At 37.4% G+C, this 26,708-nt stretch overlaps 1 protein-coding gene across 1 annotated transcript in view; it reads left to right on the plus strand.

Annotated features, from left to right (window-relative positions):
- Positions 1-22,912: 22,912 nt before the first annotated feature.
- Positions 22,913-26,708, plus strand: part of Fsn (F-box synaptic protein) — a 62,529-nt gene continuing 58,733 nt past the window's right edge. Inside the window, exon 1 of the mRNA XM_089102651.1 lies at positions 22,913-23,011. The gene's annotated coding sequence lies outside the window, so the exon portion shown is untranslated. The remainder of the gene's footprint in view (positions 23,012-26,708) is intronic.

Genomic DNA, 26,708 nt, shown 5'->3' on the forward strand with positions numbered 1-26,708 from the left:
ATTTTGTTCAGCGTAGCTGATTTCCAAATAGAAAAAAAAAATTTTGAGGAGGTCACTCCCCCACAACCCTAAGGGCAAGGGTTTTAAGTTATGTCCTGGGGGCATACAAGAAGGATGTCGGCACAATGTATTATTTATTATTTTTTTCCTTTAGACCAGGGCACTTTGAATCGAAGGAGTTGCCGTAGATACATTGAAAAGGGCTCATTGAATTGGAAATTGGAGTGGTTTTTGCCCTTTTTAATATTCGAAAGTGATTGGAAGGCAACTAACATCCCTTCCACGCCCACCAGTTCTCGAAACACATCTAATCAAAATTTTGAGATAGCCATTTTATTCAGCGTAGTTGATCTTCAGTTAGAAAATATGTTTTTGACGAAGTCACTCCCCCACAACCCTCAGGGCAAGGGTTGTAAGTTATGCCCTCGGGGCATATAAGGTTTTTAAAGAAAGAATTGCCATAGAAACTTCAAAAAAGGCTCATTCGATTGGAAATTCAAAGGGTCAGTACCCTTTTTAATAGTCGAAACTGATTTGAGGACAACTAACCCCCCTCTCACGGCCACCTTTTCCACAAACACATTCAATCAAAATTTTAAGATAGCCATTTTGTTCAACGTAGTTGAGAGCTCTGGAAATTAAGTTTTCGAGGATAACACCCCCCCCCCCCCCCCAGCCTTCAGAGCAAGGGTTGTAAGTTATTCCCTTGTGGCATATAAGGTTTTTATAGAACGTGTTGCCCTAGAAACTTCAAAAATGGTTAATTCGATTGGAAATTGAAATGGCTAGCGCCCTTTTTAATAGTCGAAAGTGATTGTAAGGCAACTAGCACCCGTTCCACGCCCAACATTTCCCCAAAATCATCCAATCAAAATTTTGAGATAGCCTTTCTGTTCCGCGCAGTTTAAAGTTTAGGAAATTATACCTTTGAGTAGGGCACTCCCCCCAACAGTCTTTAGGACAACGGTTATAAGTTATGCACGGGGGGCATATAAGTTTTTATTGAAATCTTTGTCGTAGAAACTTAAAAAGGGGTTCATTCGATTGGAAATTCAAAGGTCTAGTGCCCTTTTTAATAGTTGAAAGTGATTTGAGGGCAACTAACCCCCCTCTCGCGCTCACCTTTTCCCAAAAAACATCAATCAAAATTTTTAGATAGTAATTTTGTTCAGCGTAGTTAATTTCCACTTAGAAATTATGTTTCTAAGTGGAAATCATGAAATTATTATGAAATTATGAAATTATGAAATTTGGAAATTGAAAGGGCTATGGCCCTTTTAATAGTCAAAAGTGATTGAAGGTTAACTAACCCCCCTCTCATGCCCACCATTTCCCCAAACAAATCCAATCAAAATTTTGAGATATCCTCTTTGTTCAACGTAGTCGAAAGTTGGGGAAATTAGTTCTTTTACAATGATAGACCCATGAGAGCCCTCAGTGTAAGGGTTGTAAGTGATAGGGGCATATAAGGTTTATATAGAAAGTTCTTGTAGAAATTTCAAAAGGGGCTCATTTGATTGGAAATTAAAATTGCCCGTTTTAATAGTCGAAAGCGAGTGGAGAGTAATTAACCCCCCTCTCACGCCCACCATTTCCCCAAACACATTCAATCAAAGTTTAGAGATAGCCATTTTGTTCAACTTAGTTAAAAGGTCTGGACATTATGTATTTAAGGATGACAAACCCCCCAGAGCCCCCAGGGCAAAGGTTGTAAGTTATGCCCTGGGGGCGTGTAAGGTTCTCATAGATAGAGTTGTTGTAAAAACTTCAAAAGGGGTTCATTCAATTGGAAATTGACAGGGCTAGTGCCCTTTTAATAATTAAAAGTGATTGGAGGGTAACTAGCCCCCCTCTCTCGCCCACCATTCCCCCAAACAAATCCAATCAAAATTTTTAGATAGCTATTTTGTTCAACGTTGCAGAAAGTTCTAGAAAGTAGGTCTTTGAGGATGACCACCCCCTCCCAGCCCTCAGGGCAAGGGTTTTATGTTATGCCCTGCGGGTATATAAGGTTTTTATTGTAAGTGTTGTCGTAGAAACTTCAAAGGGGCTCATTTGATATGAAATTGAAAGGACTAGTGGCTTTTTTAATAGTTGAAAGTGATTGGAGAGTGACTAACGCCGCTCTCACGCCCATCAGTTTCCAAGACACATCCAATCAAAATTTTGCAATAGCCATTTTGTTTAACGTAGTTGAAAGTTCTCGAAATTAGGTCCTAGAGGATGACAACCACCTTCACAGCCTTAGGGTAATGGTTGTAATTTATGCCCTGAGGGCATATAAGGTGTTTATAGAAAGTGTCGTCGTAGAAACTCAAAAATGGCTCATTCGATGAGAAATCGAAAGGCTTAGTGCCCTTTTAAATATTTAAAGTGATTGGAAGGCTTGACATTTTTATAGTAAAGATCGATGCGGGTAAGATGTATTATTTTGTTGTTGTTGTTGTTGTTGTTTAGACCAGGGCACTTTGTATCGAAGGAGTTGTCGTAGGAACTCCGAAAAGGGCTCATTCGATTGAAAAGAGAAAGGAATAATGCTCTTCTTAATAGTCGAAAGTGATTGGAGGGCAACTAATCCCCCTCCCACACCCACCCTCCCATTTGCCTTTAAGTTTAAAAAAAAAATGTTGCCATAAAATTAAATCAAAATGGACTTTGTGAATGCTAATTCCCAATAAGGCATCTCAGCAGTATCCCAAGAACGACTGAGGGTATTATGTTTAAACTTTTGGGGCGGCTTCTGCTCTTAAAATTTAACCAAATCAAAATAGCGTAAGTGTATCCAAGCTATCAAAGAAAGCAAACAGATTTTTTTTTTGCGAATGGTATGAAGTTTTCCATTTCAGGTCAACTAGAGGAGGTATGAAACTAATTAAACAGTACTATTTGTGTCCAGATTCTTAAAAGGGTGTATGCTGTTAAAAATTGCTGAATTTTGTTTTCCAGCATACAAATAGCAGGCCAAACTATGAATTCTTAAGAAAACGAAAAGATTTAAAGTACTATTTTCTTTTTCCCTGAAAAGACTATGTCAATATAAAACGAATAGAAATTAATAAAAAAAAAATGTTTCCACAAAATAAGTTTTTCAAAGAAAAGTAAAGAACTCCATTAAACCAAAAATGAGCAAAAATAAAATCAAACACTCTACCAAGCGTGAAACTACCACAAATCATTATCGATAAATAAATGAAACCCAAAACGAACAGAAATTGCAATAAATAACCGAGTTAAACTTAGAATGAGCAGAAATTAACATAAGTTGGGCTCAAAACCCCTATGCCTCCCAAGGCCAGAACATAATTTGCACTTTACTGAAAAAAAAACAAATGAATGTGCATTGTCAGTTTAATATACAAATACTGATATTTAGTAATCAAAATGTTAATATTATTTTATTTATTAAAGTTATAAAAGTAAAAACATCTATATTTTTTTCAGTGCAAATTATGTGCAATTAATTAAGTGCAAATTAGTTATTCTTGTTTTCTGAGTTTTTCATGGAAATTAGTTTTTAAAAAAATTCCGGGAAAGAAGCTTTTTAAAGAAAAGTAAAGGTCATTTTAAACTTAAGAACAGCAGATACAAATACCTGTTAAAATGCAAACCCAAAACGACAAGAAATTACTATTAAAGAATAAATCAAACCCAAAACGAACAGAAATTAAATAAACAATCATAGTAAAAACACGTACAACAAGAAACAATATAAATGAATAAAAAATCTTAAAGCGAGTAGTGCTTCAATTAAATATGCAAATCAAGCTCAAAACGAAAAAAAAATATTTCGCTATGGAAGTATAAATGAAACCCAAAACGAACAGAAATTAAATGAATAATCCATGCAAACAAACATAAAATAGATACTAAAGTAAATGAATAAATAAATATTAAAACGAGTGAAACTTAAATTGATTATGCAAATCGAGCTTGAAACGACCAAAAATTACTACAAACAAGAGCTTGGGTATTACCACCTTCTCTCACTGTAGAAGTCTAAAACCGACTGCGTCATTGGCACTTTACTGAAAACGAATTATATTACAAATATTTTTTTTGTAAAAAAAAAAAAAATAATGTAAAAAAAATATATTTTTTTGTAAAAAATAAAGAATTCGAAATTCGCAAAAAATTCCAACTAGTGTTTCTTGACTTATTCTTCTATTGAGGTTCCCAAGTTATCATTTACGTTCAGTTGTTTTGTAGCTTTCAAACGATTTAGCTAGGAAGAATGTTAAACTTTGTCTTACTACGAATCGATATAGCCGAATTTTTTTCTTCTAAAATTCGTTATTTTTATTTAATTTTGCCTTGACCCGGTCTTATTGACTGTTTTGATCAATATCAATTAAGTTGACAGAAGAAAAATAATGTCTGTCCCATTTTGGGGTTTGGCAAATCAATACACAACAACTGACTTTTTAAAAAATTAATTTAAAAAACTTTTTCCACGAAATAAGTTTTTTCAAAAAAACAATTAATCCATTAAACCAAAAATGAACAAAAATAGAGTCAAATAATCTACAAAGCATACAACTACCACAAATCAGCATAAATAAACAAATCAAACCCAACACAAACATAAATTAAAATAAATAACGGAGGCAAACTCAAAACAAGCAGAAATTAATGTGAGTAGGGATATAATACGCCATGCTTTCTAAAAATCAGAAAATCAATTGTACTTTACTGAAAAAAATTCAAATGATTTTACTGAAAAAAAAAATGTGCATTGTTAGTTTAATATAAATATGCTCATATTTATTCCTTAAAATCTTAATTAATTTTGAATTCTTAAAGTTATAAAAATGAAAAAATTGAAAAGAATTTTTTCAGTTAAGTATTGAATTTCTGAATATTCTGGCTTTTAGAAAGCATAGGGGTTTTGATTTATCTCCCTTCGTCCCTTTCTTATGCCCTGTAAGTTTCAAGCCAAAAAAAGGAGAATTTAAGGTTTTTAGAAATTTGTGGGTCCCCACTTGATGTAACTAGTTTTTATTCATACTTTCTTTGTCTTTATATGCTGATTAAAGGGGGCCTCCATTGGTCCTGTCTATATGCCCAGTAAGTTTAAGGAAACTGAGAAAGGTATTTTAGGCAGTTTTAGGCGTTTAATACTGATACAACGAAACTTCTAAATGTTATGTCTCTATTAGGGTCTAGTTCACCCTGTTTCATAAACACTGCAAGTTTCCAGACTATTTGAGACTGAACAAATTTTGGGGTTCATGAATTGACACAGCCAAAAATTAGTCTCGATCTGTGTAACAGTAATAATCTTATTTTTTTATGTCTTTCTTTTTTTACTAATTACAGAATTGTTTTTCTTTTCGTAAAGAGAATCAGTTAAGTTTAGTCATGTTTTTATTCCCAGGCTCTTTACTAAAACTGTACGGATGCAAGTGATCTCGGGACCTTGAAGCTGAAATCCTAATCGGCCCGAGGCCTGATATCCTTTTTTTCCGGAAATTTCTGCATTTTTCTTATTCAAATTATTATATTTTTGTATTTTATTTTAGAGCCTTCCCCGAGAAATATTCATGCACACATCCTTCTCACTAAAAAAGTTAAATCACCAACCTGATTTGACTAAATCTACATATGATGGTGGGGGTGCATAATAGAACTTAGAAATTAGCCGAACAAGTATGGTTTGCTTATTGATTGATTCTGCATACAAGACTTAATGATATTGAACCAACGGGATAAAAATTATATTGGGTCAAGAGATTTGAGTGGATTATAATTCAGAAACATTTAAATGGAACTTCAATTTCAAAATAAAGTGAACAAGAGGTTTCCGCACCCTTGCTAATTTATAAACTAGATAACTGAATGACGACCATATTTTCATTGGCAGTCTGTTGCTATTATCTGGTTTTCAATGACTGTCCTACAATTTATCATTGCTTTGATCTGCTTTCTGGAATTATTGGTTTCTGGACTAGACATTATACTAGCAAAAACATGGGACCCATAGATTCGCATCCAAAACTATTCCCATATGCAATGACTGCTACCGTGATAATACCGTATCCCAGATCTCCTCCCAAATATGGTTCGATATAGCCCTAGTCAAACAGTTCGTGGTAACGAACTTTAAGTAAGGAGCGACCCGGATCAATAGTAACCAAAACTCTAAAAAAACAGAGTTTTGATACCAGTAGACATATCAGAAGTTGAAATTTTATGCTTATTTTAAATATGTAAGTTTCATTAAGTTTAGTCTTACCCGGGGGTGATCGTATCGACTCATTGGTCTTAGAAGATCTTGAGAGGGCTCATTAAAACGGAAATTAAAAGTTCTAGTGCCCTTTCTAAGTAACCAAAAAAATTGGAGGGGAACTATGTCCCCTTACTCGCCCCTTTTATCGAAAAACGGTCCAAACAAAATTTTGAGATAGCCATTTTCTTCAGCATAGTTGAAAGGCAGGGGCATAGCTCCAGCATTTTTATTGAGGGGGGAAACAAGTTCCGCATCCAGAAAGTCAAGAAGACGGGCTATATAATAGCTTTTTTTAATTTGTTGGGGGGGCAACTGCCCCCTTGAAAATCCCAAATGACACCCCATTTGAAAGGCCAAATAACAATGACTTTGTAGATATCTTGGCCCCCCACAGCCCATGGGACAAGGTCTGTAAGTTACAAAATTTGCCCATTATTCACGTAAAGTATTTGTTATTGGTACGTTTGCATACAATTTTCAGGGGGGGGGGTTTGCTGGTGGGATTCTCCATGGGGAGGGTAGTTTCCATGCGGTAAATTTTTCAGGGGAACTTTTAAACTAAGGGAATTTGCCAGAATTCCTATACGAAAATTCTTCTTAGTTATTGCTTTCTTATTGTCGACTCAATTTTACGCGTGGAGATGTTAAGGGTACTTGTCCGAGGTAAATTTTTATCAGGATTGAATTATCTAGAGAATAAATCTGTGAGCAAGAGGGATTTATTCGTGGAGATGTTGCCAGATTTCCTGGCAATACTTAAAAAACGATCAGAAATTAAACAAAAAACAAGTTTTTTCAACTGAATGTAATAAGCAACGTTAAAACTTAAAACGAACAGAAATTATTACGCATATGAGGAGGATTACTCCTCCTCAACACCTCACTCTTTACACTAAAGTTTGAATTATGTCCCAATTCTTTAACAACGACTCCCGAAACACTGTTCGTTTAATTAGAACAATAAGAAGCTTTTTTTTTAAGTTCTAAAAAACTAGCGTGAAGAGCGAGGTTTTAAGGAGTAGCAATCCCCATCATATACGCAATAATTTCTTTTCGTTTCAAGTTTTAATGCTGCTCTTTACTTTCAGTTGAAAAAAATTGTTTTTTTATTTAATTTCTATACAAAACTGTTACTTCCTTTGTTGGCTGGCATGATTTTTTGGCGCCTTTCTCATCATCTTTGGCTTCATAGCGCAAAAAATGTATTTTGAAAAAGAATATCAGTAACTTTGTATAGAACTTAGGGCTATATCTTAGCTCCTAGGGGGGACGACGCACTAGTCACGTTAGTGACCATGGATAATAGATCGGTGCATTGCATGCTCTTTTGTTGCTACAGTGATGGATTCAAAAGAGGCCGTGCACAATCGTGCTAATAACTAAAGCTCCCCCCCTCAAAAAATTACCAGGGGCTTGTTCAATATTTGATGGTCACTTAGAGTCATACAGCTTACTCGCGATATCTCCCGATCAAGCATCTAGTCAACAAACTCATAATATAATCAAGGAAGAAATTACCCTAAGGGGTGAATCTATTAGTCAGCGGGTTGTAAATGGGCGTGTTTCAAATTTGCCTGGTCTGTGTCTTCAATGTTAAGAATTTAAGTAGATTAACCTTAATATTAGAAATAAATATAAAAATTATAGTAAAATCTTGAACTGATGAGCTTTCAGCAATTAATATTATTATACATCAAATATTCAGTTTAATTTATTAGTTCATTTCAAAATTGTTCAAAACGAATATAGTATCACTACGAACAAGAGTTTGGATACCGCCCCCTTCCTTAACTGTAAAAACCTAAAGCCTACTGCGTCATTGGCGCTTCACTACAAACGAATTATATTACAAGACTGTTCAAGACATATAGTTTTCAGTAAAGCGCCAATGACGTGGTGGGTTTTAGACTTTTACAGTGAGAGAAGTAGGTGATACCCAAACTCTTGTTTGTAGTGATTTTGTTCGTTTCAAGCTTGATTTGTATATTCAATTTAAGTTTCATTCATTTTAAGATTTATTTATTCATTTACATTAGTATTGTCTATTGTCTATCTATTGTCTGTTTGTTTGCATTGATTGTTTATCTAATTTTCAATTTTTCATTTCAAGAACTTTCAATTTCTAATCAAATGAACCCTCTGTGAAATTTATACGGGATTCCCTTTCATAAGAACCATATACACCCCCGGCACAACACTTACAACGCCTACCCCCTGGCCCTGGGGGGGGTGTCGACACCGGAGTTTTTGTTATCTAATTTTTGAACTATTGCTATCTCAAAATTTGTAGCGGATAGGTTTAGAGAAAAAAGGCATGGGGGATAGGGGGTAGTTGCCCTCTGATGTCTTGAATCTTAAAAATTGAATTATAACTTTCAAGTTCCAATCAGATGAGCCCTCTATGAAGTTTATACGAGCATCCCTTTCAGAAGAAGGACACATACCCTGAGGGCATAACTTAGAACGCTTGCCCTCGGGCCCTGGTTGGTTGTATCGACACAAATGTTTTTTTTTATCCGAACTTTGAACTATTTTAACAAAATGGCTATCTCAAAATTTTCATAGGATGGTTTTGAAAAAAAAAGACGTGGGGAGGCTAGCTGCCCTCGGATCTCTTTTGACTATGAAAAAGTGAGCTCCAACTTTCAATTTTAAATCAAATGAGCCCTCTCTGAAGTTTATACAAGCATCTCTTTCATAAAAACAATATATGCTCACCAGGGCATAACTTACAACGCCTGCCCCCCTGCCCTGGGGGTTGTATCGACACCTGAGTGTTTTTTGTCTGACTTTTGAACTATTTTCAAAAAATGGCTATCTCAATATATTTATCGGATACATTTGGGGGGAAAGGGGCTTGAGGGGGGCTATTTGCCCTCCAATCTCTTTTGACTCTCAAAAACTGAACTAGAACTTTCAATTTCCAGTCAAATGAGCCTTCTTTGAAGTTTTTACGAGTATCCCTTCCGTAAGAACCATATGTTCCCACAGGGCATAGCTTACAACGCCTGTCCTCGGGCCCTGGGGGGGGGATGTCGTCCCCGGAATTTTCGTTAAATGATCTTCTTACTATTTTTAACAAAATGGTTATCTCAAAATTTTCATCGGATGCATTTGGGGAAAAGGACGTGGAGGAGGGGGGTAGTTGGCCTCCGATAACTTTTGACTCTTAAAAAGTGAATTACAACCCAATATCCAATCAAATGAGCCCTCTATAAAGTTCATACGAGCATCCCTTCCATAACAACCCTATATGCCACCAGGGTATAATTTACAACACCTGCCCCCGGGCCCTGGGAGGGGGCCAGTGTCAACACCGGAGTTTTTGTTATCTGAACTTGGAAACTATTTTCAACAAAATGTCCATCTCATATTTTTATCTGATGCATTTTGGGAAAAAGGGCGTCTGGGGGCTAGCTGCCCTCCTTTTGTTTTTGACTTATAAAATGTGAACCAGAACTTTCAAGTTTCAATAAAGTGAGCCCTCTTTGAAGTTTATACAAGCATCCCTTCCATAAGAACATTTAATGCCACGTGGGCATAATTTACAACGCCTGCCCCCGGGTCCTGGGGGGGGGGGCTATGTCTACACCGGATTTCTTATTATCTGAACTTGGAACTATTTTTAACAAAATCTCTATCTCATATTTTTATCTTATGCATTTTGGGAAAAAGGGCGGGGGGGGGGCTAGCTGCCCTCCGATTGTTTTTGACTTATATTAATTAAAAAAAACTTTTTCCACAAAATAAGTTTTTCAAAGAAAAGTAAAGAACTCCATTAAACAAAAAATGAGCAAAAATAAAATCAAATAATCTACGAAACCTGAAACTACCACAAATCAGCATCGATATATAAAAGAAACCGAAAACAAACCGAAATTACAATAAAAAACCGAACCAAACTCAAAACAAGCAGAAATTAACATTAGTTGGGTGCAAAACCTATGCCTTCCCAAGGCCAGAACGAAATTTGTACTTTACTGAAAAAAATATAAATGTTTTTACTTTTATACCTTTAATAAATCAAATAATTTTAACATTTTGATTACTAAGTATTAGTATATGTATATTAAACAGACAATGCAAATTCATTTGTATTTTTTCAATAAAGTGCAAATTTTGGTCTGTTAGGGTGGTTGTCGTCCTCTAAGACCGAATTTCCAGAACTTTCAACTACGTTAAACAAAATGGCTATCTCAAAATTTTGATTGGATGTCTTTGGGGAAATGGTGGGCGTGAGAGGGGTGGTAATCGCTCTCCAATCACTTTTAACTATTAAAAATGGCACCAGAACTTTTATTTTCAAATCAAATGAGCCCTTTTGAAGTTTATACGACTAAAATTTCAAAAAAAAATCTTATGTGCCCCCAGGGCATAACTTACAACCCTTGCCCTAAGTGCTGGGGGGGGTTCAGTCTCTAAGACCTTATTTCAAGAACTTTCTACTATGTTGAACAAAATGGCTATCTGAAAATTTTGATCGGTTGTGTTTGGAGGAATGGTGGGCGTGAGAGGGGGTTTAATTACCCTCCAATCACTCTCAACTATTAAAAAGGGCACTAGCCCTCTCAATTTCCCATTGAATGAGCCCCTTTTGAAGTTTTACGACAACTCTATCTATAAAAACCTCATATGCCCCCAGGGCAGAACTTACAACCTTTGCCCTTGGGGCATTGGGGGTTTTTCATCCTCAAATACATAATTTCCAAAACTTTCAACTACGTTGAACAAAATGGCTATCTCTAGACTTTGATTGAATTTTTTTGGAGAAATGGTGGGCATAAGAAAGGGGTTAATTACTCTCCACTCACTTTCGACTATTAAAAGGGCAATTTCAATTTCCAATCAAATGAGCCCTTTTTGAAATTTCTATAGCAACTTTCTATATCAACTTTATTTTCCCCAGGGTATAACTCAAAACCTTTGCACTGAGGGCTCTGAGGGGGTTATCATCCTAAAAGATCTAATTTCAAGACCTTTCAACTACGTTGAACAAAATGGATATCTCAAAATTTTGATTGAATGCGTTTGGGAAAATGGTGAGCCTGAGAGGGGCTTTAGTCGCACTCCAATCACTTTCAACTATTAAAAAGGCACTAGTTCTTTCTATTTCCAATTGAATAAAAGTATATCTAAAATATTGATTGGATGTGTTTGGGGAAAATATGGGCGTTAGAGGGGGGTTAGTTACCCTTAAATCACTTTCGCCTATTAAAAAGGGCAGTATCCCTTTGAGTTTCCAATCGAATGAGCCTTTTTTCAAGTTTCTACGACAAACATTTCAATAAAAACCTTATATGCCCCCAGGGCATAACTTATAATCCTTGCCCTGAACACTGTGGGGGGGTGTCCAGCTCAAAGGTATAATTTCCTGAACTTTGAACTGCGTGGAACAAAATGGCTATCTCAAAATCTTCATTGGATTTGATTGTGGAAATGGTGGGCGTGGAAGGGGTGTTAGTTGCTTTCCAATCACTTTCGACTATTAAAGAGGGCCATTTCAATTTCCAATCGAATGAGCACTTTTTGAAGTTTTTACGACAGCGTGTTATATAATAACCTTATATGCCCCCTGGGCAGAATTTACAACCCTTGCCCTGAGGGCTGTCGGGGGGGGGGGGGAGGTTATCATCCTCAAAGACCTAATTTCCAGAACTTAAAACTACGTTGAATAAAATGGCTATCTCAAAGTTTTGATTAGATGTGTTTAGGGAACCCGGGGAGCCCGGATTAGTTGGCCTCTAATCGTTTTCGACTATTAAAAAGGCCACTAGCCCTTTGAATTTTCAATCGAATGAACCCTTTTTGAAGTTTCTACGACAACACCTTCTATAAGAAACCTTATATGCCCCCAGGGGATAACTTACAACCCTTGCCCTAAGGGCTGTGGGGGACTGTCCTCCTCAAAAACATAATTTTTATCTGGAAATCAACTACGCTGAATGAAATGTCTATCTCAAAATTTTGATTGGATGTGTTTCGGGAAATGGTGGAAGTGGAAGGGGTGTTAGTTGCCTTCCAATCACTTTCGACAATTAAAAAGGGCACAAGCCACTCTAATTTCCAATTGAATGAGCCCTTTTCGAAGTTTCTACGACAACTTCTTCGATACGAAGTGCCTTGCTCTAAAGGAAAATAATAATAAATGAGTAATTGTGCCAACTTCCTTCTTATATGCCCCCATGGCATAACTTAAAACTCTTGCCCTGAGAGTTGTGGGGGAGTGTCCTCCTCTTTACTTAGTCCCCCTTTCTTGTCTCGTTCTCGAGTGTCCCCGTTCTTTACTTAGGCAGCGCGATCACGCTGCCTATGATTTTGCCAACAACTTTCTATATAAACCTTATATGCCCCAAGGGCACAACTTACAGCCCTTGCAATGAGGACTCTGATGGGGATATCATCCTAAAAGACCGAATTTCCAGAACGTTCAACTACGTTAAACAAAATGGATATCCCAAAAACTTTCAATAAAAACTTTATATGCCCCCAGGGCATAACTTACAACCCTTGCCCTGAGGGCTGTGCTGGGGGAATTTCCAAAACTTTCAACTACGATGAATAAAATGGCTATCTAAAAATTTTGATTGGGTTTGATTGGAAAAAGGTGGGCGCTAGAGGGGGTTTAGTTGCCCTCAAATCACTTTCGACTATTAAAAGGGGTACTAGCCTTTTAATTTCAAATTGAATGAGCCCTTTTTCAAGTTTCTACGACAAAGATTTCAATAAAAACCTCATATGCCTCCAGGGCATAACTTATAATCCTTACCCTGATGGTTGTGGGGGAGTGTCCTCCTCAAAAACATATATTTCATCTGGAAATCAACTACGCTCAACAAAATGGCTATCTTAAAATTTTATTGGATGTGTTTGGGGGAAAGATGGGCGTGGGGGGAGCTAGTTGCCCTCCAATCACTTTCGACTATTAAAAAGGGCACTAGCCCTTTGAATTTCCAATCGAATGACCTTTTTTTAAGATTCTATGACAACGCCTTCTATAAAAACCTTATATGCCCCCAGGGCATAACCTAAGACCCTTGCCATAAGGACATTGGGGGAGTGCCCTCCTCAAAAACATATTTTCTATCTGGAAATCAACCACGCTGAACAAAATGGCTATCTCAAAATTTTGATTTGATGTGTTTGGGGGAATGATGGGCGTGGGGAGGGGGCTAGTTGCCCTCCAATCAATTTCGACTATTAAAAAGGGCACTGGCACTGTGAATTTCCAATTGAATGAGCCTGTTTTGAAGTTGCTACGACAACGCATTCTTTAAAAACCTCATATGCCCCCAGGGCATAACTTCAAACCCTTGCCATGAGGGTTATGGGGGAGTGTCCTCCTAAAAAACATATTTTCTATCTGGAAATCAACTATGCTGAACAAAAATGCTATCTGAAAATTTTGATTGGATGTGTTTGGGGAAATGATGGGCGGGAGGGGGGGCTAGTTGCCCTTAAATCACTTTCGACTATTAAAAAGGGCACTAGAACTCTCGGTTTCCTATCGAATGAGCCCCTTTTGAAGTTTCTAAGACGACCCCTTTACATACGAAGTGCCCTGCTCTAAAGGCAAAAATAATAAATAATACCTTGTGCAAACATTATTCCTATATGCCCTCAGGACATAATTTAAAACCCTTGCCCCGAGGGTTGTGGGGGAGTGTTTTCCTCAAAAATATATTTTCTATCTGGAAATCGACTACGCTGAACAAAACGGCTATCTCAAAATTTTGAATGGACGTGTTTGGGGGAATATGGGCGTGGGGGGGGGGGGCTAGTTGCCCTCCAATATCTTTCAACTATCAAAGAGGGCACTATCCACTCCAATTTCCAATCAAATGAGCCCTTTTCAATGTTTCTACGACAACTCCTTCGATTCGAAGTGCCCGGGTATGGAGAAGAAAAAAGAAAAATAAATAATACATTGTGCCCACATCGTTCTTTACTTAGGCAGCGCTATCGCGCTGCCTATGAAAAAGTGAACTAGAACTCTCGATTTCCAATCGAATGAACCGCCTTTGAAGTTTAGACGACCACCCCTTCCATATGAAATGCCTCTTGAAAAATAAATAAATAAATGGAGCGTGAGGGGGGGGGGGGGCCCTAGCTGCTTTCCTTAAGTTTTGACTCTTAAAAATTGAATTACAACTTTCAATTTCAAATGAAATGAGATCTCTACGAAGTTTACACGACCATCTCTTCCATAACAATCATATATACGCTCAGGGCATAACTTAAAACGCCTGCCGCCGGGCCCTGAGGGCTGTGTCGACATCGGAATTTTTTTTATCTGAACTTTAAGCTATTTTAACAAAATAGCTATCTCAAAATTTCTATCTGCTGCAACTGGGTAAAGGGGGGGGGGCAAACTGCCTTCTGATCACTTTCGACTTACAAAAAGTGAACTAGAACTTCAAGTTTTCAATCAAATTACCCCTCTTTGGAGTTTATACGAGCATCCCTTCCAAAAAAAACTTATTTGCCACCAGGGCTTAAATTACAACGCCTGACCCTAGCCCTGGGGTGATTGTGTCGACATCGGGGTTTCGTTATCAGTTGGGAAAAAGGGCATGAGGGGAGGTGAATTTCCCTACGATCTCTTTGACTCTAAAAAAGTGAACTAGAACTTTTAATTTCCAATCAAATGAGTCCTCTCTGAAGATTTTGCGAGCCTCCCTTCTATAAGAACCATATTTGCCCCCAGGGTATATCTTAGAATGCCTGCCCCTGGGCCCTGGGGGTTTGTGTCGTCCCCGAAGTTTTTGCTAAATGATTTTTGAACTATTTTCAACAAAATGGCTACCTCAAAATTTTTATTGGATGTATTTGGGGAAAAAGGCTGCAGGAGAGGGTTGCCCTCTAGTTGCCCTCTGATCACTTTTGACTTTTAAAAGGGGCACTAGAACTCTTGATTTACAATTGAATGAGCCCTCTTTGAAGTTTATACGAAGACCCCTTCCATATGAAGTGCCTCTGGGAAAAAAATTAATAAAACATTGGAGCCCTATGACCTGATCTTTGAACCATTTTGAAAGAATAGATCTCTCGAAGTTCCTATTGGATGGGTTTGAGGAAAATAGCGCGGGGAGGAGGGGGATTAGTTGCCCTCCAATTTCTTTTGACGCTTAACAAAATTAAGAGAACTTTCAATTTCCATTCAAATGAGGATTCTCCGAAGTTTAAACGAGCATCCTTTATATAAGAACCTTATATCCCCCTAGATCATTACTTAAACGCCTGCCCCGGGCCCTAGGGGGTTACGCTACCACAGAAAGGTTGTGTCGACACCAGAGTTTTGTTATCTAATTTTTGAACTATTTTTAAAAAAAAATGGCTACTTCAAAATTTGTAGCGAATGGGTTTGGGTAAAAAGGGTGTGAGGGATAGGGGCTAGTTGCCCTCCGATCTCTTGACTCTTAAAAAGTGAACTAGAACTTGCAATTTCCAATCAAATGCGCCGTCTATGAAGTTTATCGGAGCATCCCTTTCAGAAGAACCATACATGCCCTAAGGGTATAACTTAGAACGCCTGCCCCCCCCCCCCAAGAACGCCTGAATAAATGGTTTATACTAGAATCATAAAAATCCATTTTTTCGCATTTTCACAGTTTCTTGCAAAAAACTGGAGATTAGCTTATAATTAAATGTTTTATTAGAAGCTCGTTCTCTAAATTTTCCATAAAAAACGTCTTTCCTTAGCAACGAAATCTATAGAGAAAACTAAAACTGTTCTTTTCTCAATAAACGGTATAGATTAGAATCCTATGAATCACTTTTTTTTGTATTTTTCATGATTTTTGCCAAAAATAGGAGATTACAATAGAAAGTTCATATAGAAGCTAGTTTTTTTGGATTGTTCATGTAAATCGGTCATTTCTTATAAGTGAAATCCTTAGAGAAAACTAGTACTGTCTTTTCCTGAATGAATGGTATAAATTCGAAGCATAATAAACCAATTTTTTGCATTTTCTATAGTTTTTTGTTAAAAAATGAAGATTATAATGAAATGTTCACTATAATCGCGTTACTTCATGTTAAATCATAAGCTATGTTGGCCCACACTCATTGAATTATAAATAATTTCGAAGGGTCCCTACCGTATTTTTTTTTTTTTTTTTTTTTAACAGAAGGGATGACTGGTTTCAGAATAAACAAAAAGGGATGACCCTTGAGACCTATATGAAAAAAAAATTATTTGTTTTACTTCTTGTTTAGGTTTGAGATATAATGTTTATTAGTCCATCATATTTCCTAAAGTGTTGAAAATTCTAAACGTTTAAGTAATTAAGGAAATATGGGGACTATAAATCTGGAAAATTGGCGAAGTGCCTAGAATACCGCAAGATGTGCTGACTTCTCTTTCAATTAGAGTTAACGAGTGCACAGAGAAAATAGAGGGACTAATCGATCAGTGTAAGATCTACCTTCCGTCAGGCCCTACTGTCTGGCCCCCGCTACCGAAACCAGAAAGACTTGAGAATCCTGTAGTGATAGCGAATGTGCCGGCGGAAAGCCTTGAATCATGTGCCAAACAGAAGGAATTTATCGAAAAGAACGGTGGAAAAGGACATATTCGCCAGATCACTCAACGAAAAGGTGGGTTAGTTGCCTTTCTCGATACGGCGGATTCAGCTCAAATCCTCGCAGACATGTTGAAAGAAAATGTCCGTGATGTCAAGGTTTCTTACCGGAAACCAAAGTTTTTAGCGGTGGCAAGATTCGGTCCTCCGGCAACCACAGAGAAAGAAATTATTGCTGCGAACTCCGAAGTTACGGAAGTCCACCGGTTCGGCACCTCTGGCACAGTGAAACTTGTATTTAAAGACTCGTTCGCGCGAGATCAGACAATTAAACGCGGAATATTTGTAGACTACACCCACTTCCGGGTTGAGGCCTATAAAGAGCTCCCCAAGAGATGTTTTAACTGTCAATCTTTCGAGCACCTCTCTAGTGCCTGCAGCAACGCTCCGAAGTGCTCTAAGTGCGCCGGTGCCCACGTCGCATCACGGACGTCCCCATGCACGTCCACCACAGTTAAATGTGCTCTATGCCCAGAAGGCCACAACACCCACCCCTCATACAGCATGAGATGCCCACTAGTTAGAAATGCTATGAAAAAGCCCACTACAACGAAATGACTTCTCTCTCCATCATCTGCCGAAATATCTATGGGCACAATTCAGTCAAACTAGACTACGTTAAAGAACTATGCCGTCAATTTAATGTTGTGTGCTTACAAGAACATTTACTCACCTCCGAAAATTTTGGTCTTTTCGAACAGTTGAATCAAAAAACTGTGTTCATGCATGAAGCAAAAAGGTCCTCAGTCCGTGGTCGACCTAGTGGGGGCACTGCTATCATAACGGACAGTTCGCTTGAATGTCAAAAGCTGGAATCGTGTGAGTTCTTCCTCGCTGTAGATTTTCCTGGCCCCGGGGGTTTTGTTCTGATCACGGTTTATCTACCAACAAACCTAAACACCCTCTCTTCCGAAAAACGGTTCTCGGAAGCTTGTGGCCGCCTCTCGCGCTTACTTATTAGGCTGGGCAATCGAAGAGTGCTAGTCTGCGGTGACTTTCAGTGCGACTTAACGAACCCATCAAATAAGCTCTCCGAAATCTTCTTCTCAGTAATCCCAGCTGGGTATGATCTCTGTGAAAAGACTGACACATATACGTACATCCATAATTCCGGTTCAACGACAAACATTGACCATGTGCTATGTAACTTCTCTCTAGGTGCTCCAGTCACCGTGGACCCTGAGCACACAGTAAGTGATCACCTTGGCTTGTGCTTTAAGGCTAACTTCTTCCCGTGTAGTCCGAATAAGCCCCAAATTTTTGCTACCAAGACTGAGTGTAATAAAATAAACGCCGACCAGTATAAACAGACATGTGATGAGATTCTCGGAAAGATAAAAGTTCCCTTTCAGCTCTTGATGCATGGCTCGAGTGATTTGGTAGCACTAGACATTTATTGTACTGAGATTATACATGCAATGAAAACGGCTGAGCAGGCTTCTGTACCCACTCGCCGTTTTAAACCTGGAATCAGCAAGCCTGGCTGGAGTCGCTCTCCTAAAGTAAGGCAAGCCAAACCTCGTGCTAAGTTTTTGGGGTGATTATTGCGCGATTTCGAGAGGCCGAGGTCAGGTGTAGTGTTTGAGCAGTTCCGCAACACGAAAAAAACTTATAATAAGTCTGTAAGTGATCTTAAAGCTGCCGAAGCCGAACTTGCTTCCCAAGAAGCAGCAAATAATCCTGTATCTATGTGGAAGTCTTTTAGACAGTCTAAACCAGTGACAAACCCAGCTAGTAACATACCTGAGGAGCAGTGGGTAAAACATTATAGTGAAGTTTTTGGGATTAAACATGCCCAACTAACAACCGAAAGTGATAGTGAGCTCTCACGAGCTTTTGCGTCCCTCTTGAGCCAACGGAACTATTTTACCGTCTCAATAGGCGAAGTGCTCCAGGTTATTAAGCAGCTGAGAAAGGGCAAGGCTCCCGGGCACGACGGAATTGTGACTGAACACCTCCGCTGTGGTTCACCTCTGCTCATTGAGCACTTGACGCTGCTATATCAAATGTGCCTTGATTCTGGTGCAGTCCCTAGGTCGTTTGCCCTAGGTATTGTGTCTAACGTCTTGAAGAAGGGAAAAAATCGTAACCTCTGCTCTAGCTATAGGCCTATAACAGTTTCTAGTACATTAAGCAAAGTGTTAGAGAGACTTCTGTTACCTGAGCTGTTACGAAAGTGTAAAATTGACACTCGACAATTCGGGTTCCGTCGCCACCTCGGTTGTGCATTTGCACATCGCCTTCTTACGCGTATAGTATCGAAAGCTCAGAATCAATCACGGACTCTTTTAATTTGTGCAGTAGATGTGTCCGCGGCGTTCGATTCGGTAATTCATTCAAAGTTAATTTTGAACCTGCTGCACCAAGGTGTGAACCCACATGTAGCGGCCGTCCTATGGCACTGGTATTCGAGTAGCCTTATCCGTGTTAAGTTGAGTAGTGAACTCCTGTCGAAACCGATTAAGCTTCACCGGGGACTGCGTCAAGGGTCGGTTTTAAGCCCTGTACTCTTCAATTCACTAACCTCGTCGGTAACAAAAAAGATTAACGGTGGTTTTAACACTGAATGTATGGATGTGAGCCTACTGTGCTACGCAGACGACATATTACTGGTGAGCACATCGCTTTGTAACCTTCAAGCTAATATCGATCTCCTAAGTCGAGGTTATACTAATATTGGTCTGGTTATTAACCCTGCTAAAACAGAATTTCTTGTATTTGAACCCCCGCGTGCGCCGTCTGAAGTTGCCCGTCGCGAGGCTACCCGTGTTACCGTTGCAGGGCAAGTAGTACTTCCAAGCCGCAAGTTGAAGTACCTAGGTATCACATATGGAAGCGACCTCAGAAGCTCGCGTGCTCTTTTTGTTGACCAGGTTCTGTCGGGTTTTCGGTCTGGGTATGCTAGACTTGCAGCCCTGAAGTTTAAATTTAATAAGCATATCCTTGCTAGGTTGTATCGTGCCGTCGCTCTTCCCTTTGCTCACTACATCTCACCCGTTTGGCATTGGCTATCGAATTCGGATATGTTGCGAATCCGTTCAGGCTTTTGCAAATATTTAAAGTTTCTGCTTGGTCTGCCACTTTACCTCCGTAACACTGGTCTGCTAGAAAAGTATCATATACCTGATCCTGTTGAGTTCATGCCGAATTTTGAAAAACAAGCTCTCGTGAAACACAGGGCACTATTATTTGATTTCCCAGCGACTTTCTTGCTTGATAGTTGAAGTGTGATTTGTTTGTATTTAGTAGATTATTATGTTCGGTTGATTTGTTTTCGTCTTTATTTTCTCTTTTCTTTTGTTTTGCTCCGCTTCTTCATGCTTCTTTTTTATAGCGGGTTTGTAATAAATTATTATTATTATTATATGCATGTTTGTATATAAATTATGAGTAGTATATAATTAGTATAAATTATATATATAAATTATATGAATTAATATACATGAGTATTATAAATTATTGTTTGTATATAAATCATTCATAAATTATGAGTTTATGAATGAAAAGTATTTTGTTTTATAAGTAACTATTAAGTAACAGCCAATGTTTTTCTATCGAAATTTTGTGACTTTTTATCAATGTATAAATTTCTTTAGTCTTTAATATTTCTTGATGTGATTCAAAGCCATTCAAAGCTGTCCGGAAATGGAAGGATTCCATTTAAGCGGCAGATTGAGTTTTAAGTAAGGAGTGAGAAAGTTATTTACCTTTGGCTTAACAATGGCTATGATATAAACCGGAATAAATCATAAGTATTTGTATAAATAAAATTGTGCGTTTTTTAGTTGCATATGTAACAATTTATGCTTTAATTGTATGTTTTTATCTAAAATTTATTCCCATTTCTCCGACGATGTTCCCATTTCCTTTAAATTTTTCTTTATGACGTCCTCCCACCAGAGACTAGGACGACCTGCTTTCCGTTTAGTCTTAGACGGTTGGCCGAAAAGAACAATCCTCGGCAATCTGCCACCCTTCATCCGCATATTGTGCCCTAGCCACCTCAACCTTTCTTTTATCATAGCCCTAGAGAGCGGTATTGAACCACATTTTTCGTACAGCCTAATGTTTGAAATAAGCTCAGTCAGCCGGGTACCCAGAACAATCCTTAAGCAATTTCTCTGGAAAACATCTAGCAAATCTTCATCCGCTTTTCGGAGCACCCATGCTTTAGAGCTATAAATATCTTGGAGTCGTGGTGAATCCCCCCCCCCCAAAAAAAATCCCTAAATTCTCTAAATGTTGGAAATCGCTCATGAAATGTCTTAGGTCGTCCCTATACTCCCCACAAAGGGGGAAGGCAAACTTACCTCCCAGGCCATCAGTATCATAAACATTCCAGTATTCCCTACGAAATGGTACACAATTTGCTCGCACCTACAGCCAACATTTCATCGCTCTCCACGGTAAATTCAGTCTCAAGTAAAACTCGTCTCCATACACTACTTTAATCTGCTTATAAAACTTTAGGGTAGCCGACTTCTCAACATTAGTAAGCCAAACCTTAATTATCTGGTTCCTAAGGCGTGAATCCAGCAAATTGAGGAAATCTTCAAGTATGTAATCGGAATTCTGGCCTTCATTCCATACCCATGAGAAACCAGCTTTATTCAGCAGGGCTTTAAGCTGTTTTGGCCATGTTACCTTTCTAGGAAATTTCAACATCTTGTTATAAGCCGCCTTCGCTAGACGGTTATCAGGCAAATGTAATACCAGTAACAAAAACTTTATCATCTGTATAGTCCTCCTATGACGGAAATTTGGTAAACCCGGGCCAACTCTAAGAACCAAACTACTAAAATTATTATTCAAGCCAACTACTTTTTGAAAATACACTTACAACAGAGATTCCAATTGTCTCACTGTAGAGACCCCTCATAACCTGCAGCCATAATTTGTAACTGGTAGGATATTAGTCATGAAGAAGTGTTTATGCATATTCATAATTCCCATTTTGTGTTTTTGTCAGAGTAGAGCACAAGCAGCTGCCTTTCCACGAGAAATCATCAACTTAATGTGTTCAGTCTAGTTCCCATTTGCTGAGAGCACGTATCCCAAGTACTTACGTCTGGGGGCTATCTTTATTTACTCACATTTGTAAGTAAATGACAAATCATGTTGTCCGTTGGGTTTACCGCTGTGAAAGATGACAATCTCGGTCTTGTATGCGTTTAGCTTCAATTTCTTTGTTTCTAAGTAAGCTTCAGCTAAATCCAAGAGAGTTTGAAGCTCCTCTGCTGACTAAGCCACCAAAACCGTGTCATCGAACAGTAAACAAGAAAACAGAGTATTCGCAATTGAGACGGCCGGGGCCCATCCCTGTTCCATCTCTGTTCTAAGAGGCATAAGAAAATTGCATAAGAAGCATGTTGCAAGTGTTTAAAACTGTTTTCTTTAAATTAAAATATAAAGAGTTGTGGACAAATTTTATCAAGGTAGAAAATATTGTAGTAAATTGGCTAATTAAGCCAGAAATTTATAAAATATTAAGACGCAAAAATATGAATTGCGGGGTTTGAATTACCACTTTTTACTGAGATAATAATTTGGAAATTAACCGTAAAAGAACTACAGATCCTGGAACCAAGGATAAGTGTGGGTTTTGGGAGAAAATGAGATTTACCCAAATTCATGCTTATGCAGAGGTGTAGCCCAGATAAATGTGGTAGGGCCTATCTTATAAAAATAACTGTTGATTTCAACTTTTGCTCTTTTTCTTTGGATATGTTTTGACCACTGGTCTTTCCGGAATTTTAGGATTGGTTGATTGTTGTAAGTGTATGTAATTTCTTATAGTTTCAAGTTATATCTTGTGTTCTTTTAAACATGTGGAAACATATTTCCAGTAACAAGTCTGTTTAATACTCGTACCTTGTACCGTTTTTGTTTGAGTCATTAATTTATCTTGGACTTCTCATTTATGCTCAGTAGGAACGTCTCATATAAGTATTTCAGGTCAACCGTAAACAAGAACGCTGCCATACTTATTAAGTCACCCTATAAACTTATCCTCTCTAGGAGCCTTACGGTGCCCGCTTTACCACACTATCCTTCTCTCTTTCACGCACCAAATTGTTTGTTGGTTTCCCGATAATTTATAATTTGGCTAACTTAGGGGCTACCAAATATTCTTCTATCCTGAATATTGGCGAAAATAGCAAATTATTCAAAATTTAGAACTTGCTTAAATCAAGACTATAGCCAGGTAAACCAGATTTAGGTCCATTGGTTTCAAAAACTTTCCAAGATTATAATTAATTTTGTTGTAACGCTCAATGACCTAATAGTAGGCTAGTAGCCTAGCAGAATTCGTAGGCTACTGTATTACATTTAGGAAATTCCTCTTTAAGCTATTGTGTTTCAAAACTGGAGTTGATTTTAGCATAACTGTACTCTAACTAATGCTTGGATGTAGTCATAGGCTGTATCTCAAAGTTTGCTGTTTTATTGGATTTTTTGCTTATTTTCTAGCTGAAAGATAAATGATTCAGTCAATGGGCGGTCAATATCTACCAGATCATATTATTGAGTTAGGACTAAAGTGAATACACTATTCAATGCCTTTTTTTATGCTGATTACAAATATAATAAACAATTCTATTGGAAATGAATTTCAGCCCCCCCCCCCCCCTATATATGCCCATTCAGGGTTCGGTTAGGTTAAGTTAGGTTAGGTATAGCCCATATAGGGGGGGGGGGCTGAAATTCATTTCCGATAGAAATGCTTATTATATTCGTAATCAGCATTAAAAAGGCATTGAATGGTGTATTCACTTTATTCCTAACTCAATAATATGATTTGGTAGATATTGCCCCAATGGGCTGTGCCCTTCAACATTCTTATGAAATTTCATGATTGTTATTATTACAAAATCTATTGGTAAATTTTTTGCAGTTCATATAATTGACTTGTAAATAAAGCAAACATACCACTCAATGCCTTTTTTTATGCTCTTTCAAAATATAATAATCATTTTTGTTGAAAATGGATTTTACTCCCACACCTAGATATATACTGATTCAGGGTATATATTTGCACATGAAAGGGGTGGGGAGAAAGTTCAAAACTTACCTTTCATATTTGCACATTAGATAAGGGGCAGAGTTTAAACTTACTTTTATAGTTAGAATTGCATCCTGAATCCAAATTTCACATTCATTTGCATCCAAATATGGTAAAATTCTACTTCAGCTACTTTTGGCTATCTTAAAAGGGGTCCCAGGGAGGTATTTTGAAGTACCTACCCCCACTCCTTCTCCCTCTAGAGGGTCCTGAAATTTGCCTAGATGAGAGGTCTATACCTATTGAAATTTTTACAAAACAACATTTTCCCTTAATTTTCAATTATCAGTTCCTTTTTCTCTGGTTTTAAGGGCTGGGCACATGTAGCTGATTTCAGGAATCACTGATTTCCAAATAAGTGCTGATTTTAAAAGAAATTTGTGTGAATTTGAGCTTGAAGAATTTTCTAGTTTTTGGCACCAATTTACAAAATCAGTGCTGACTTTCATCATAATCATCACAAAAAATAGGGATAAAAATAGATTGTCAGCCAGAGATATATGTGGTAAAAGACCCTGCTACTGAGCTGAGAACAAAACTAACAACTAAGCTGAGATCAATCATGCAACTATTAATAAACTCCAGTTGACTATTTGTGTCCATGATTTTTTGTTTTGAAAATCTCTTGCAATAAGTTTTTCTTTCAACAATTTTTTCTTATTGCTATTGTTTGTCCACTGATGCTGAAATCAGTTCCCATAATCAGCTATATGTGCTGAGCCCTTTAGTTCTGAAAATGTAATTCCTGTTATTTGAGTAGAATCTTAGGCCATATCAGTTTTTTTCCAAAATTTAGGAAATGTATTTGCATATCTTTAAAACCTTATAAATTGGGATTGAGTGAAATTGTGAATCTGAAAACAATTTTGTTGTACTTCATTTAAGCAGAAGATTTATTTTGCAAGTTTCACTTTCATAACACATATTTTTAAGGGTCATCAAAAATCAGGACCCTCTAAAGGGAGAAGGAGTGGAGGTAGGTATTTCAAAACCCCTCCCATGACACATTTTAGCTTGTAGACCCATCCCTGAAAGTTTCATTTTCCTAACCTAACCCCTTTCCAAGATAGCCAAAAGTAACAAAAGTAAAATTTTACCTAGAGTTCATTTGCAGTGCACATGGTTATTAAATCTGGATTCAGGATGTAATTCTGACTGTAGAGGTAAGTTTTTTCTTAGCTAGCTGAATAATCCACTAAAAAAACATTAACCAACTACTCTACAAAAGCAGAGAACCCATGCATCACCATACAATTTGAACATTTAATGCGTTCTAAATGGATTTTGTGACAGTAGTGATCACTAAAGTACCATTTAATTCAATTTCTGTTGATAGCATATTTAGTGATCAACTAGGCTAACCAAAATTATGGCAATCCTACATTTAGATTATTTCTAAGAAGGAAACATGATAATGATGTGTCAATATTCCTTCTGTAAAGGAATTGCTATAATGGCAAAAGAATAATACCATTGAGCCTGTATTCTCTATTTAGTGTTCTTTCTAAATATAATGGTAGCTACCATTACAATTGTGCCCCCTTTCCTTCCCTTTATGAGGCCATATATAGTTTTTAATAATGTACTTATAGCACATGTCTAGGCTACAGTTCTAGGATTTAGGCTTCAACACTAATTAAATGCTTAAACAAAAAATTCTTGCTTTGTAGCATGCAGGGTGTTTTTAATAATATCTTCATCATGTTACTTCCTTTATTATCTGCATTCATGGCGTGCATATACCTGAACCCAAAGCAACTGAGCCTCATTTAACTAAATCCTCATGAAACCTGACTCCTGCACAACTCAACCCCATTTAACTGAACCCCCCTGTAACTAAACCTCCATGTAACTGAACTCCAATGCAACTGAACCACTATACTTAGCTTTTCAGTATTCCACAAACATGAGGCAATATCTTTGGGTAAAACACAAATTAGAATCTACATGTTCAGCCTTGTTGGAATTCTTGGTTTTTTAAAGTTATGATATAAATACCTGTTAATATTACACAAGGTTTCAGTTGCATGGGGTCCAGTTGCACTGATGTTCAGTTAAAGGGGTTCAGCTACATGGTGGTTTAGTTGCAATGGAACTATAAAACATTTTTAAATAATATTCAATATCCATCAGATCTGAAATTATTTTACAGCCAGATTTTGGCATGTTAACAAACCTGTTCACAAAGAAATAGAGCTAGTTCTTTCTCAGAGTAGGGGACAAATTTAGATCCCCCTGCCCCATCTTCCACACCATCAATATTAGAAATATTACATTTTTGTTTAGAGCAAAAGTTGAATTTGATTCCTGGAAAAATAATAGTATTTATTTATTACATATATGTTATATATTAAAAGTGTTGGTTTCATCAACTCATAGTTTGTTTCCTCTACTTTTGAAATATATATAATTTTATTTATTTAAAAGAACTTTACTCTCTCAAATATAGCCTAATACCTAAGCACAGTCAATAGTAGTGGGCTAAGTTAATAGAAATTGAAGCATTAGATTTATGGAATGCATATTAACACAGTAGGCTACAGTTTATAATATGAAATACAATTTTTACAGATCCAATGTTTCCTTTCTGTAATGAATAAGGATGCAAACATTTTATTTGAAATACAAAACTATTTTTCTTTTTTGCTTTAAAGCATCACTTTTCTTGCTTTTGTTCAGTAAATCTTTTAGCTGCATTTTTATAATCAGTTGAACTAGCTAAATCACTTGCTATTGATAGTATTCAAAGGTTAGGCAGTCTTTCTCAATACATTGAACTTGTTAGATATCTTTTAATTAACTTTAATTTTCTAAATCTTCTTTTACATCCAGCAGATGT

The sequence above is a fragment of the Artemia sp. Qi Xiang Cuo genome, chromosome 16 (assembly GCF_049724085.1).
Source record: "Artemia sp. Qi Xiang Cuo chromosome 16, ASM4972408v1, whole genome shotgun sequence".
Lineage (NCBI taxonomy): Eukaryota > Metazoa > Arthropoda > Branchiopoda > Anostraca > Artemiidae > Artemia > Artemia sp. Qi Xiang Cuo.